Consider the following 17,248-nt stretch of genomic DNA (forward strand, 5'->3'; position numbering starts at 1 on the left):
TAGAAATTGCCACACATAGGTAATCAATATTCAATGTACCTAGTATCTTTCACAATGCAACTTTAGTGTTTAAAGTTAGTGAAGCAAATATTCTCAGCAGGGATGGATTTCAAGGGAGGTGTGTTTAGGGGTCTCAACACCCCCTCCCCCCTTGAAAGAGTTGCCAAATACTCCCTCTGTCCCATAATTATTGTCCAGTACATTTTTGTTTGTTGTGTCATAATAATTGTCCGATATTCAAACTGTGACATTGGTGTATACAGAAGAAGAACATGAAACACGGGAATGATTCATACAACTTTATTACTCAAGGATCAGTACAAATTGTGCTTTCCATCTGCCTCTTAGTCTGTCATTTCTGTACTACCATTTTGGCATACCGGACTATAATTATGGGACAGAGGGAGTACTACAATTAAATAAGCAAAATACTTGTATGTAGTTCGTTTATCAATATAAAGTTTTATATCCAGTATATTTATATGAATATATATCAGCTCTAATACATAATCGTGAACTACATGTTTTATCAGCTGAAATTTAAAATGTTCTGTTCACCTGCCAATCTTGAATTTTTGCATTGTTTTGACATTTATTACTTGGTAGAACAGCTGTTCTTTTTAATACCTATTTGTACTAGTTTTGAATAGAAATGAGTTGGATATGTGAATATATGCTGTTTTATCTTCATTGTTACAACAAATTTTTGCCTTTTTAGTCATGTACACATAGGAGAAAGCAAATTGGCACACAGTGATCTCTTGAAGATATAGAAGTCCAACAGACAATGCTTTCAAATACTTGAGCCTGTGAACGTCTCAGTTCCAATAGTATCCCAATCACTGTGTGTAAAAATAATCAGTTCTGATGTCCACAACTCTGGAGTAATCTTACTATCTGACAGAGATCTTGCACATACCTTCAAATGACACTGTGTAAGCAAGTAAACAATGGTTGTAAGATAGCCACAAATCATACTCTCCACTCTGTTTAACAAAGCAAGCCAAGGTTGCCGTTGCATGTATACACAAACCATTACAGTTAGGAATTGTACTGATACCATCTGCTAACTCTGCACATGCCCTTCATGTTGTCATTCTTACAAGATAATGAATTTAGTAATACTCTGACTTTTGTATACCATAATACTGATGTTTTTAAACTCTAACCAATGGCAGTTAATTTTAGTAACAAAACTCATATATTTGTCTTACGCACAAAATAAACTTCTAAACAGGAACAAAAAGAGCCATTAACTCTACATGAGGTGGTGATAATGTATATTCAGCCAGACCCAAGTCAAGAAATTTAACTTTAAGCAGTGTCCCTTTTCTGGAAGAAGAGTTCTGAGTACTCTTCATAAGTTGGTTTTGTATGGTAAGACTAATGAAAAAGCATAAAAAATGGAATGAACATGTTCTGTGAAAATCATGCAAAGTTACCCTTATCGAAGATATTAGTAGCTATATATACACTTGTACGCAACATGGATATTCATCTTGTTTTGAATCATTAAATTAGTGCCGACTTTAATGATCTTGCATATTCCAGAATGAATTATAATTAACCCCTAAAATTACAAGTTCCTTTTGGAAATGTTTACATTAGTAGGGCAAGTTAAATAATTGTAATTATGGAGTATACATTTATTTATTAGGTCCAAAAAACACATTTCTAGCTCTTGAAATATACAAGTACTAAAACTTCGTAACTACATACAATTCAGTATAAAATTACTACATAAAAACTACATATTCACATTTACAAATTCTAACAGTATTTAACCCTCATTTTGAAGTTTACACACATTTTCCCTATCCTCCCTGTAATTAAAGCAATGTAACTTTTATTTCTTGCTTTGCACTTACTGTGTTGTTGGTTCACTTTTTTTTTTTGTTTTGTTTGCTTGCATTATGTTAATATGCAAACAAATCACACTTTAAGAAATTATATGTAATGCACTGATTTCGAGCTTATTCTTCACTATTACATTTAAACACCAGAAGTCCCTAAATTAAAACTGGCATGGTGTGGGGAGCAAGACAAAGCCAAGGAACTTTCGCCTGGCCTTGAGTGTGTGCCTGACACTCTGGGTCAGACATGATGAAGCCATGTCTTAGGTATTATTAAGACTGCATCATAGAGTTTGAGTACTAATACATATATAGTAAATCACTAGACACTTATGAATGAAGCTTTCCACGGATATCAAACATGTATGTCAATTAATAACACGTTAACATATAGTATATATTCCACGAATATCCATCACGGGAAATCCCATGAATATCTAGGATGGAAGTTCCTCGGGATATCCAGGACCAGATATCTCATGGACATCCTATGGATATTCATGATGGGGTAGCCCATAGCTATCCATAATATCCATGGATCTTATCTGGACATTTGTGGATATCCCTTAGAGATTGGTGCAGTATGGGTTAGTATTGATGATGAACAGTTTAAACTGGGTGAGAAAGTTATTGCATTAGAATGGCCTTGTAATTTTAGGGAAATGCAAGACTGTGATTCTGGTTACTTACTGGAAGAGAAGTGGATCAGGGTCGTCGTTAAGGATGTGCAACGCATGCCACCGAACAGGGCCTCGTGCTTCAGAATATTTATATAATGTAATTGCATATTTTATTCACATTCATTTCTTGTGCAAACACATTAGAACAGAAGAAATATAAGAAAAGGCACATACATTAGTCATAAAGCTCCATTTTAATCATATGGAAAAAGGAACCCGAAGTTTCAAATCAGGAAAGATTTTGCAAAAATTCCGTCCTCCCTAAGATGCTTGAATTTCTTACTTACAGAGAAACTTAGTACTCATATTTTCATGAAGCTATTTTAGTTCTATTAGTTTCGGTGGCCACTGCCACCATCCTCGTTGAAACTTGTGTTGTTGCTTGGTGCATTTTTGTTGTTTTTTGTTCCTCGATTGCTGCTAGGTGCGATGATGTTGTCACCTAATCTGCCTTTCACCAGTGTTAATTGCTGCAGTAGGGGAATCCAGGCATGGTGTGCTTGTCCACTATCGACATTCAGTTCAGGTTGGAAGTGCATGCGTTTCCTTTATTGTATTGTCTATGAGTGTGTAAGTGCTTTGTGTTTGACGTGTAGTTTTTCGATTTCATGGCAGTTGTATGTAACGAGATGATACACCGTAGCATGGACATTTGTCTCGGTCGCATATTCCCTTTAGTGTGGGACAAGTCCAGAGTTAAAATAGAGGTAAAGAACTGGAGATACTTTTATTCTTATTTCCTCAAAACACTGATTTTACCAAAGTCATTATACCAACAAGTTTCAAGTCATTATCGTTCGAACCAGTAGTGCATGCAGCTTCCCATCCAAGTATTATATTCGCAGTTACGCTACTCATTTGTGGCTCCCCAATTTCCTTGTGATGGTGGAGCAGCCACCGGGTCCATATACAGACCCATACACAAACCAAAATCTCAGGAGAAAAGTTGTTATGCTTCCCCCAGGAGACTCGAACCTGCCATAGCTGGAGCTCAAAGGTAGCATCTTAGACCGCACGACCACGTATGGAACAATGATAGTGCTTAACAGTCATAATTGTAGTACAGATGTCAGGTAACACTTTCGAGAAACTGATTCCACACCTATGTTCTTTAGCAAGGAGATGAAATGTTGTTGTTGTAACAATACATATAACAACAAAGTACCATGATTACTAATCAAGTGAAGGCTTCATATCTTAGACTTTGATTTGATTTTGATTTTGTGTTTTAAGTCCACTTTATGCGCAGTAAGGCTAATCGGGACTGGACCTACAGTTTAAAGTGGAATCCGAACCACTTGTGCCTCCACCGGGTATCGAACCCGGGACCCCTTGATTACAAGGCAATGACGCTACCACTGCGCCATGGGGAGGCCCATATCTTAGACTTTATTGTGAGGTTATTGACACTCATGAAAGGTCACTTAAGCAGTAGATTTTCCGAAATTTAGAAATTATAACTACTTTTCTACTAGATTTCGACAGTTTCCAAAATTTCCATGAGAATTTTTTCCAATAAATGGTTACAAATCCTTCTTGAAATCATATGGGCCCTATTTTGATTTTGTCTTCTTGTAAACTAAATGCTATTTATTATCCGCAGAATTTAACGAACTTTCTGTTTCTTTCTTTCAGTCATTTATTCTAAGCAAACATCTCCACAGCTATTCCAGATATACGTGGGTGACACTAAAAGTTTTTAGATGCGGCAACACTGATTGCAGCAATACGTTGTCTCTAGGATATGTTGAAGTTAGTAGTCTGTGAAGTGTGATAATGCTGCAGAATTTATAGTTGTTAATTGTTGTGTGCCAGAAATTAGTCAATTATTGTCGTGTGTGTACAGTAAAATGGATTTAACACGGAAGCACTTCAGAGCAATGATTTTTTACGATTTTCGAGCAGGTTTAACGCAGCAGCAATGTTATGAAAGGCTCCGAAATGCATTTCAGGAGGAAACCCCATGCCGTGCGACTGTGTTTAATTGTTTTTTAGAATTTCGACGTGGACGTCAGAAACTCAGTGATGAATTACGTGATGGTCATCCTGTGACAGCAAGTTCTCAAGAAAACGTCGACAGTGCGTCGCATGATAGAGGAGGATAACTGGGTGACATATGCAGTTATTAGTGCAACACTGGGTATTGGTATGAGTCAGGTTCAAACGATCCTGCATGACCGCCTTGGTGTCAGGAAGCTCTGTGCCAGATGGATCCCACACCATCTTACTCAGGAGCAAAAGCAGGCACGGGTCACATGGTGCATGAAAATGCTGGACAAATTTAACCAAGGACAATCAAATGCAGTGTATGACATCGTAACAGGTGACGAAACTTGGGTGTACTGTTATGAACCCGAGAGCAAACGACAGTCGACGCAGTGGATCTTCCCGGATGAAGACCCACCAACAAAAGTCAGGAAGGGACGAAGTGTTGGCAAACAAATGGTTGCCACTTTTTTCAGTCGGACGGGCCATATTGCAACAGTGCTGCTACAGGGACGTCAGACCGTTAATGCTGAATGGTACACTACGGTTTGTTTACCGGAGATTGTACGGAAAGTTCGTGAAAAACGCCCACGAAGTCGCATTATTGTGCATCAAGACAATGCACGCAGCCATACAGCAGTACGAACAATTGAATTCTTCAAAGCCTCCAACATCGAAGAAATGACTCATCCTCCTTACAGTCCCGACCTCGCCCCTTGTGATTTCTTCATGTTCCCTAAAATCAAGGATACATTACGAGGTTCTTCATTTCCTACTCCCGAGGAGGCAGTCACCGCCTTCGTTCAGTGCATTCAAGAGGTGCCTGCAGATGTGTGGTCCCAGTGCTTTCACACTTGGTTTGAGCGGATGAACAAGTGTATCAACTGTCATGGAGAATACTTTGAAAAATTATAGCATTCATACTTTTGGTCTCCAGTGTTTTACTTGCGCGTGTCTAAAAACTTTTAGTGTGACCTATCGTATTTTAATTTTAACAATTCATCCAACCAACGCATCATTTGAAAGGACTTTGCTTTAAAAAAGATACACAGATGCATAGGAGAGACTTAATAATTGCTATCATTGATAATGGATAAGAATATATTTCTGGATAATTTAAGATAAGAATCATTCCTTGTAAGATGGCATGACTAACATCTCTGAGGAAAAATCGCCGTTTGGATTTAAACTACATTTTAAATGTATGAATATTGTTTATTGACTTGCTTTATTTTACTTTGCTTTTTGTGCCATTTTTGGCTAATTTGTGAAGATGAGGATGAGCGATGATATGATGAAAGTGATGAATGGACATTCACAAACACCCATGCCCATGCCGGGATTCGAACCTGGGATCCCTGGCAAATGTATGAATAGAAGGTAGTTGGAGGCAGTGATGAATTCAGGGGGTACCCCCTCCCTGAAATTCAGAAATATGGCAGAGCATTCGACAATAGCTAAGAAATTAGGCAATCATGTTCACTTTGGCTTCCTTTCATTCACTTTCATTTAACCTAAAATGTTCTTTTGTGTTTCTTCATAGTAATAAGCACTGATTTAGTTCTTTTTATAAATTCTCATAGTCTCCTTCTTAAATAACAGTTAGTTATACCTAATTACACTTAATTCCATTTAATTACATATAAGTAAGGGACAATATAAAAATATTAGTATTGTTTTATTGGTAATATAATTTGATGTCTATGCAGGCCCATAGCTAGAATTGATCTCCAGGGGGCTCACGGGTTATGAAGGAGGCTTTGTAAGCCAAGTCCATTTTTAAAACAATTAACAGTATTAAATGAAGGTAAATTATGTGTGTGGGGTCAGGGGGGGGGGGTCAGTAAGTTATGTAAAATTTACAAATTTTGGGTGCGTCAGCACTAAGGCTATTTTGCACCCATCACATTATATGGGGTCCAGCCCCTTATCGTTACACTTAACAACTCTAACGTTGCAGAACTAAAAATCATAAAATATTAAAATCTTCTGACTTTTGTTAAAAGCTGAGGCTGTAAAGGAACACTCAGCACGAATAAGGACAAAACACAGGACAGCACAAACAAAATTATACTGGCCATGGAGCCAGTCGTCAGAGCCTCGTTAGTCTGCTGTCCAGGGTGTACTACGTGGACGTGAGGTTGATTATTGGGTGCACTACGTGGAACGAGCACCTCTTACACCCCTTCTACATCTTTTAAATCATCTCTTGATGTATTAATTGACTGATACAGAAATGATCCCTTACACACTCCATACTACTTTTTATGATACAGATATTTATATCACACAAAAAATGCACAATATTCAATCCAGTGCCTATAGTACATTTCACCCCCAGCCGAAGCAATGAAACTCTCCTTCGTTCCCAAAACTTGAGAGCTGTTGACCTTTGATGCACATGTGGAAGTAATGTGGATGATGACGTCAAAGTCATAGGTTTCTGTCTAAACGGAAGGTCGCAACGGGCAGTGAAGGTGCAGATAAAGAAGCTCCCCTATGAAATAAGTTACGAAGTCCAGATAATCTTCTAAATACTTGCAGCTACTTAAACTTCAGCTCATAAACAAGATGAGCGAATGTAATAGCTGCTGTTCATGTTCTGTGAATTTATCCTTAAAATTATGAACTGTCTACATTTTCACTCTTCACTGTAAACAAATTATACAAAATAGTTTTACCTCATGTCAAGGGGGGCTGATTGAAGCCCCCCCTGGCCCCTGCCTGGCTACGGGCCTGTGTCTATGATATTGTCCCCCGTTAAGTTTGATGTCCCCTACGGAGGAAAGTGACTGGATTCAACACTGGGGGAGGAAAAAGTTAGAAAGTAAATAACTTTTCTTATTGTAAATAGTAGTCATCTACATGTTGCCAAATTTCGTCTGTGATTTACAGAAATCATTGGGTTGGGTGGGGGAAGAATAATTATGTGGTACTAATAACTATGTTAGTTTTAGTGTAGAATTTTCCCGTGGAATTGATAATGTAGGTATTTTCACTTTTCACCTATAAAGGTCTCATGGGTATTGTTCGCACAGAGCCTCTCGTATTCTAATGACAGCCCTGACATTTCTAATCTACACATCTAAATATCGACATTAATTAGCAGGTAGGTTCTGTTAATAAAATCATTCATTAACAGGTAGGTGCGATATCATATCTGTTAACCCATCCTGGGTCACGCAAGAAAAATTACGTCGATGGTCACGCACAGTGCCAGAGACTGGGCTCTTTCGTACACGTGTTATGTCCATAGGCATGCACAAGGGGGAGGGAGGCAAGAGGGGCACTTTTCCCTTATACTGTCACTTAGAAGAAATTTAGTGCATAGCAATCTTATCACCATTATTAAACAATGTTGTGTTCTTAAAGAGAAATTAAGTGTTTTCAAATTTCAAGCAACTATGGAGGGGGTGCATTATTTCCCATGTAATTGGACTATAAAACGTCGTTCTTTTAGCAAAACCCTTTTTTTTTTCAAAACATATTTTAAACCGAAAACAATAACTCTTACAATGTCATATTATGTCATGTCATATTGAGTGCCAAATGTATTGAATTCAGACCTCTGATATTGTATACAACAGCCAATCATTGATCCTACTCTGAAAGAGAAGCCGCATTTACTTTCTAGTACTGGCGGCAGTCTCTGTACAGATAAGTGGCCCCTGTATCTCTTTCGTCAGAGTTATTGTTAAGAATTGTTTATTCAAATGGTCTTTTGTGCTTTTAGATATTGCCTATGTGCATGTGCACATACCATGAAGGCATATGGGGTGATGTGGAGGTAGAGGTTCACATATTCTTGATGTTCTGCCAAATATATAGCTACCCAAAATTATGCCTTCATTGTGCTTTAAAGTAGTTCTTTAATTGTTTGTAAGTTTAATACACTGCCATACACAGGATTTTTTTTCGGGAGGTGCTGGAACTGTAAAAGTACAGTCAACGGCAAATATAATAGTAGGCAAATTGTCCATCGCTATTTTAATTACTTTTTTATTCTACAGAGTGGGCGAAAAGTTCCTACCCACTGCTACACAGTTGGACCAGTCAAGCCGCATAGGCGAACGTACTTCAAGAATGGTTGGTTCAGTCTTCAGTCTTCAAGCCTGCACTTCGACTGCAGCACCTTCATACAATCAGTGATAAAACTAACTTTTCGCATTCTGGAGAGCGACATGATGGCGGATACAAGAGTGTTTACTGTTGAGGAGGGTCTGGTGGCTTGTGTTTGGGTTCACGAACGTCCAAGAAGCGGGAAAACAATAGATGAAATTATGAATGACTTTGTTGTGCATTTTGGAAGACCGTGACCGAATCGGAAAACTTTATTGAGGTGGGCAGACAAAGCTTTTGAAAGGGGAAGTGTTCTTGATGCAACACGTAGCGGGAGGCCAAGCACTCGAGCCGGGACTTGTGCTGCTGTGTAGGAATCCATTGAGCGATCGCCCGTGAAATCAAGGCGGAAACGGTCTGCAGAGTTAAAGACATTCCAAGATCGACAACAAGAGATTGTACGCGAAAGGACTTAAAACTGAAATGTTACCGTCCGGTGTCAGCTAATGAGTTAAGTGAAAGAAAATCCTCACTTCCATGAAGAAATTGAGAACAATCCACTGCATGTTATGATATGGACAGGAATTACAGGGAAATTTATTTTTGGTCCTTATTCTTTTATGGGTCTGTGAATCAGGACACGTATCTGAGGATGCTGAAAAGTGGTTGTTTCCAGAACTGAGAGCCAGACATGACGTTTTAACAGGATGGTGCTCCATCGCATTTTGCATTGGCAGTCTGAAGGCAACTTTGCCAAATGTTTCTGAAACGCTGGATCGGTCGTGGGTCAGATAATGCTCCTGCCCCATTGCCCTGGCCTCCAAGAAGCCCAGATCTTACCACACCGGACAATGCACTCTGGGGGTCTTATTAAAGAAGAAGTGCGAAAACATCGGTACACCACAAATGATCAGCTGAAGGATGTAGTTCGTGCTGCCTTCATGGGCGTCCGGAATGGAGGGGCATGCCCCCCTCCCTGAAAATGAAAGTCAAGAAAAAAATTATATATTTTTCACATATAATTTCATTTCAGACACAATAATGTGTGTTCATTATTGCATGAACATGGTAAATTCAAATTTAAGCAATGTTTTTGAGGAACAACACTATTATTAGGGAAAATGTGCCTTGTTGCCCCCCCTGGAAAAAATACCTTCTTTGCCCCTCCCTGGGGCATGTCCATGTCTGCCTTTGATACAATCACACCAGATTTGTTGCAGCGCCTGAACAAACGAACATGGTGACGAATAAAACTGCTTTGAGCATGGAAGGCTGCACACAGATGTTTCGGATCCTTAATCATGTAAGCATTGTTTTATTATTGTTTTATGTGTATTGAATAATAGAAGTGATTTGTAATTTGTAATACCTAAAAGCTGATTTATTACTTACGGCTGAACCTCGCCCGCTAAATAAAGGAATTATTATTATTATACACCTGTGTAGCAGTGGGTAGGCACTTTTCGCTCACTCTGTACACCATGTGCTTTTTTAAGGAGTGAAATTATGTTGGTTCGAAGCAGGTATTGTCCTCTGCTTATTGACGTCTTTATTTCAATTCATTAACATCACATTGTGTAATACAGACCGAATGAAAATGGTGATGGAAAATTCGCCAACTGTTTCTTTTGCTGTTGAGTGTACATAGCTGTTTTCTATGGGGTGGCAATAAGATGTTTTGTATATTTAGAACTTTTCGCTGTCAAAAATTGCAGTCGGAGGTCATTTCACAGCATGTTTATATTTACCACTCTGGTTCCCATACAGCACAACATGGTTTCAGATACGTTAGCAACACATAAGTCGTGAAACATTGTAACATTGCGGCAATGTTGCAGAACATTACAAAAATGTTTCGGGTAAGTTTCAGTAATGTGGAAATGTCCGCGAACATAACACAACATTGATAATGTTACAGAAACATGTAAATGTAACATTACCGACATTACAGACATATTTCCATTAGGTTGCATAATATGTCAGTTACATTACTGCAATGGTATTTTACATTGTGGTTATATTGCATGTATTCATGGATGGCATATTTGAGGGGGGTTATTGGGGTTAAGCCCCTTCAAAAATTATTACAATATTAGCATGTAAATCATTTCCTGAAAATACAATTCACAGGATTTTACTTAGAAAACTAGGTTTAGGCAAGATATCTAAATGTATTTATTTTACCTCTCATGAATTGACCACATATCTTAATTGTAGCAATTAATATAAGGGGAGAAAAACTGCATAAAAGTACTGGATATTAATTCATTAATATCAATTAACAGATAGAGCTAAAAAAAAAAAGAAACTCAAATGAAAATGAAATATTGACAACTAAATCACTAAATTCTAAAATAACATCAAATTTGTATAAAATAGTGTTTTACATGCTATAATAAAACTCTCCCTGGTTTGTAACACCATGTCATGAAGTAGATTGGATTTGAGTGATGTTATCAGCATCATGCTCCAGTCGTTATCCATCCCCTTTACCAATTGATGAGAGGCTGGCAGGATGTAAAACATTTTGCAGAATCATGGTCATCTGATAATTCGATTCTGTCTGCATTTCTCAGGGATAACAGGGATAATGTTCAACTTTCATGGTTTTTCAACCTACACAGTGGTCAAACTATCAGCATTACACAGGAATATTCCAAATTAGATTTCAAATGTTACAAATTGAGTATGTGGTTTTAAAGTATATAACTTCCATATACTAAAAATTACCATGTTTAAATTCTGGTGTAACATATTGCTCTGTTTTGTAATATTCCTGTTAATAACAAAAGAATCAAGACGTGACTTCAGCCTTTCATCTCAAATAAAATAATTAAATAGAACACTTGCATGTTTGTAGTTTATCAAAACCTTGTACGTACCTACTTGAAATTCTTGACAAGTCTGCATTCTAATAATATTAATTGTGAAGTATTATGTATTATTCTATAAACTTGAAATACCTCTGGAGATCATGCAAAGGGTCCTAAAGTAACCTGAATTGGAAGACAATGTCTCTTATACTTACATAACTGGAGAATGGAGACACACATTGACCATGAAAAGAGATTCAGTTAATGAACCAGTAAAAAAATTTAAAAAACTGGGAAAAACTACCTGTTCACAAGAGAAATGCAAAATGGATAAAAGCTAAACTTCAGGAATTTTTGTGCAGTAACATTACAAAAATGAGAAAACGCCAGACAATTGTTATGATGTTTGGCCGGTTTGAGCCTACACTGTAAGAAATATAAATGAGAGCCTTGTAATCAAGGGGTGTCTAGTTCGATACACAGTGGAGGTACATATCTGTGTATAGTGTGTTTAAAGCAACAATAACAACCAAACAAATATAAATAAAAATACTTTGATACAGTTATGATGCCAGTGAGTGCTCAGGCACAATTCATGTCCAAGGGCTTCCCCGATGGCACAGTGGTAACGTCATTGCCTTGTAATCAAGGATCCCAAGTTTGATATCTGGTGGAGGCACATAGTGGTTCACATCCTACTTTAAACTGTAGGTCAAGTCCCAATTAGACTTACTGTGCATAAAGTGAACTTAAAACACCAAATCAACCAACCAACCAAGCAATTCATGTCAGCATTGAAGTTCAAAAATTACACATACATTATGTGGTTATGGTTATTATGAAAAAAAAACATTTCTTCATAAAATATATCCTTTATTTTTATTTTTGTTGTTTAAATACACTTTTTTCTGTAGTTCAGAAGAATTCCATTGCAGGTTCTGCAATATACCCTCATGTTGGAGTGGAATAACATTCAGTTCCTTCCTGTAAAGGAAATAGGGTCATGTGTAACATCAATTCGGAATTAACATTCTAGTCAGAACTTTCATTTAAAGAAAAATATTTTGCATCAGTAAAATAACAAGCCAGATTTTTTTAACTTCTAGTTCCCATATACCAAATATTCTTAACTTCAATTTTATTTCTAAAATATATTGTGTGTGATAATATCTGCAAAAGAATACCTATGCCACACTAGGGCTTCTAAACAAAGATGACTTTCATCAACAAAAAAGACCAACTTCATCACAGAAAGAATACTCCAGCTGCCTCCACGATGGAGTGGAGTAGTTATCACAAATTGCTATGATGCCAAGGGTCCCGGACCGAAGCCTGGCATAGGTATTTGTGAGTGTCCATTCATCAATTTCAGCATCCCCATCTTTGCGATTAGTCAAAAGTGGCAGAAATACAAAGTAAAATAAGCCAATTCAATCAATCAACAATCAGAAATATTGCACAAATTTGGAAGACATTTAATTTGAAAATAAAAACGTTGCAACAATGTGAAAAGTGATCAATAAGTTATCGGGAAATTGTGATTTGACCAATGTTTGAAGATGAAATTTGGCATTCTGGGCTGTGCAACAAGCTACTGCATAACATGCCAAGTTTTCTTGTGAGATGATAGAGTTGCAAAAAATCTAGCTTTTTGAATGAACTGTTTCTTTTTTCGATAAAAACCAGGCTTTTTTTTTAAAGAAAAAACAACAGAAATTTTGGCTTTTTACCAATTGCAGCTAACCTATTTCACTTGAAGTTATTATTAGGAGTTTACAGGTTTGTACTCACATATTTTACAACTAGCTACAAAAATTTTTACATGATGCAGCAGCAGCCAAGAGACATATATTGGCCAATCTCATATTGCATAGTGGTTCAGCTACAATCCTAGCTTACCGAGGAAGAGGGGGAGGGGGGTTTGCAGTCCAACCACCTCTTATTTTTCAGATTTTTCAACTGTTTGAAAATAAATTACATGGTTCCCTGGAATGTTCCTAATATTTCTGTATTACTTCTGCTCATAAAAACATAAATGTAATGTAATTAGGAGGCAAAATGCACTTGGGGGACATATCATGCGTCATCTTTGAATGCGTCTCATTCGAGATACTCATGCCAGTGACAGTGTACAATTAGTTGGTAATGATGGTAATTATTGTAATAATTATATTTAATAAACAACTGCACTTCTACAAACAAAAAATCATTAATAAAAATCATGGGTTTTGCGAGTTTTAGGGAATGATAAAATATATGTGACACACTCATGTAATAATTGGTTATTATTTTTTATTTGTGATAGTAATTTCTGTAATTATTATAATTAATAAATAACTAGCCATATATAATCAGCAAAGGAAGCAGTGATTCAATAATAAAATGGTTTCAATGTGACACCCCCACTACCATGCGTTGCTTCGGTCTGAATGTTCTTTCTCTATACTTAACAAGATTATTAGCTACTTCATCCAAGATTAAGATTTAGTTTAGCCTGCAAATCAGAGAGAACAATTTGCAAGTACTGTTGTTGGAAAAAGGCCAGATTTTTATATAAGGTACCTTTCATAAAAATAAATGGACCTCTGGAGTGGAATAAATTAAATGCTCTTGCCTTGTAATAAGAAGGGGTCTGAGGTTCAATCCTCAATGGAGGCAGAGTGCTTTGGATCTAATTTCAAACTGTAGGTCCAGTCCCGATCTCTTAAATATTTTTTTGCCATTTGCGGTCAGTCTTATTTGCTTCTGCTTCAGTTTTAATGCCAGTGCATTTCAACAAAAGGTCCGTTGCACCCAGGAGTTGACAACTAATTTAAATCTAATTTCATATTTGACAGCAAGCCTATACATAATTGAACTATGTATTACTTTTTATGATTATGCCATAGTTTATATATTAATATTGATTATCATTGAGAGTGCATGTTAATTTACACAAACTTTAAAGATCAGAAATGTATTTATGAATGAAATTCTTGGGATCAGGGCATCGACTTTTAAGAAATAAATTTAGTAGGCTGTGATCTCAAAGGTGAGAACCACTGCAACAAGTAGCAAAATTATATCACTAGTTGCTCCGTGTCAAGGTTTAGCCGCCATTTAACCAAATTATACATTATGTACTGGAAAGCCAGAATACAAATGTATTTTACCGAACACAAACTTTAATGTAAAGAGATTTCATACAAGATTCTCAAAAGATAGAGGAGTATATTATTTTTTGCTTCATGTAAATTATCCTATAACAAACTCAAGCATTGAAAATCATATCATACTATTAGGTTACATTAAAAACACACAAAACTACTCTAGTTATGTGAATATTTTTATACTACATAGATATATTTAATAAGCCTACCGAAATATGAAGATTACACTCTGAAAGAGCAGCCCATTAAAAAAAAGCCAGCTTTTTTGAAAACATTGTTTATATCTAGCTACAAATTTCATATTGTAAATTGTATTTTATATTTAGAAATGAGTGCCTATTTTACAGTAGGGAGATATACGAAAACCATGCAACAGGAAAAGTACTGCCAACTCCTGCATTTTCATTGATTTGAGCCACTTTTGTGAAAAAGCTCAACCAAAAATAGCTACGGAGAAAAAAAAACTTGTTTTTTTCCCCAAAAAGCCAGTTTTTCCGACCACTTCCAACTCTATGAGATTATAAAACAAACATGGAATGACAGTTATTCTATACATTTATATCAAAACTTTTACAGCAATTCCTTCAGTCAAGCATCTCAAACTCACTATGCCACATCTAAGGGAAGGGATAGATGTGCCAAAATGAGACTTCTTTTTCTAATGTCTGTGATTTAAGAATACAATAGGCTCAATTTTGGAAAGGGAGAAAATAAATTAATTATGAGCCCTGTATGTTTGTACAATTTCTCAAAGAACCAAAACCATTCTTGGAAAAAATTCTGCATCTCACATAAAAAATGATAACACAAACACTTTATTGCCTCCCTACTGGCATAGTGGTAACGTCGTTGCCTTGTAATTAAGGGGTCCCAGGTTCAATTTCCGGTGGAGGCACCTAGCAGTTCGGTTTCCACTTTAAACTGTAGGTCTAGACCCGATTAGCTTATCTGTGCATAAAGTGAACCTAAACAAAAAAACACCTCAAACCGCAAGTAACACTTTCTTATGCTGTGCGAAAGTCACACAAAAGGACAAACAGGAATATATGTCTGCTATGTAATTTAACCAACATTTGCAAGGCTGATTTGGAAAATAAATTTGCATTTCATTGTCTCTGGATTCTGAGTTTGAAGTGGAAAATGTTACATGGGGATGTTTGATAGAGCCTTGGGGTTAGTTTGGGGATGCTCATGTAGTTTAACATGGTGACAGTGAGACAACTAGGGTGGAGGGGTGCTTGCGAAAATGTTTTTTTTTTTATGAATTTTTATGCTTGCCATATGGAGGGAAAAAGTTTCACCAAGTTTTCTTGCTATATATGCCTTTAGCAAGCTGTCTGGTGGGAGGAAGAATGGCTGATGGGAGCAATGGCAGATATCTATATCTTGCTGATGCCAATGTTCTCACTGTAAATGAAGGAGAATGTGATGGTAGATTACACTTTAAAACTAGCACAACCACAAGCCCGGCAAATATCTAATTCGTAGTTAGGTTTCTGTAACTGCAGTGTAAATATGTTAATCTGAATCAGTGTATTGCTTTTCATGACTTTTGAGAGTAAAAAAATGCAAATTATTCCAGTTTCCATTACATCATTATAACTTACTTGTTTTGTTTGTTGTTTCTGAGTTTGTCCCGCACATGCCACTTCTGCCATATTAGACACCTCTTGCTCTAGCATTTGTCCAGTGTTGGTGAACAGATCCTAAAAGAAGAAATTTTATGAATTAAATCAGTAGTAATTTCTTTCTATTTAAATTGGATTCCTAATGTGGATGAGTACTCAAATAAATTACTTATAAATTAACATGTGAAATTCTCGGTAGTGCATAGAAGACAAATTGCAGAAACAATAATGCAACCTTGGACATTGGGTATATTCTACCCCAGCCCGAACACAACCATTACTTGCAACAGTCAGTAATGAACTGACAGGATTATTTTGATGGGTGACTGATAGTGGAATTAATGTGTAGAGTATGAAAAGGATAGTGGTGGAACCTACCCCACATGCAAGGTTGGAGTTAATGTTTCATTTCCCCCATAACATTGCAATTGAACATTCATTCCCCCCCAACTGTGGGACCATTATTACCATTACAGCAAATTACTTTTCCCCCACAATTTAATAATGGAAAATTATTCATCCTTGTAGCATTTTAAAATAATAGGATTCAATTGTCCGGAATGGCACAGCAGCATTTATCAATCGTAGCACACTTTTGATGGACTTTCAATTCATCCAGCACTAAAATTGTTGCTTGAGAATAAGAAATATATTAGGTGTATTTTTTTAATTATTTTTTTATAAGAGGCATTTTCCTGGCTATGATGTTTATATAACTACATATTAACCATTCAGTACCACGAAGGTCCACCTAACTAGCAGACTCACATTTTCATTTGGCTGACAACCCCCAATCCCTCTCATACAAAAATTCCTGGGTGCACCTATGCATGCACATATGTTTAAAACAAATAAAACTGATTGAATTTTTTGATATTCTCCTCTCCTCGATTGCTGACCTTCCTTGGAACAATTTGGTTTGATTTTAACCACATGCCTATGTATGCAGGGCATCTCAAGCCTCACCAGAAAATAAGTCATACCTCCATTCTCACAAGACTGGAGAAAAAAAATGAGTAGAGAACATACTTTTGCTCTCAAAATGTAGATCACAAAATTTAAAAACAGTACTGCCAGATA

Source organism: Lepisma saccharinum, chromosome 1, assembly GCF_977018435.1.
Source record: "Lepisma saccharinum chromosome 1, izLepSacc3.1, whole genome shotgun sequence".
NCBI lineage: Eukaryota > Metazoa > Arthropoda > Insecta > Zygentoma > Lepismatidae > Lepisma > Lepisma saccharinum.